Genomic DNA, 402 nt, shown 5'->3' on the forward strand with positions numbered 1-402 from the left:
GGATGAATTCTTTGTCTTGAGTTGAGTTTACATTTATGATTATAATTGAACTGGTGCCCCAAAATAAAAAGTTAGAACATTTAACTCTTAAAGCAGTGTTGTTAAACTAAGTCCATTGAGGTTGAATTGATTCTGACTCATAGTGATCCTACAGGATGAAGTAGAATTGCCCCACAGGGTTTCCAAAGTGGTAATCTGTATGGAAGCAAACTGCCACATCTTTCTCCCACAGAGTGGCTGGTGGGCTCAAACACCACCCCTTACGATTAACAGCCGAGCGCTTAACCACTAAGGATCCTAGTTGTCTAGACTGTTGTTGTTGTTGTTGTTATGTGCCGTCGAGTCGGCCCCGACTCATAGCGACCCCTCCTTGGGTTTCCGAGGCAGTATCACTACGGAAGT

Source organism: Orycteropus afer, unplaced genomic scaffold, assembly GCF_000298275.1.
Source record: "Orycteropus afer afer isolate SDZICR_OR568_19922 unplaced genomic scaffold, OryAfe1.0 scaffold00054, whole genome shotgun sequence".
NCBI lineage: Eukaryota > Metazoa > Chordata > Mammalia > Tubulidentata > Orycteropodidae > Orycteropus > Orycteropus afer.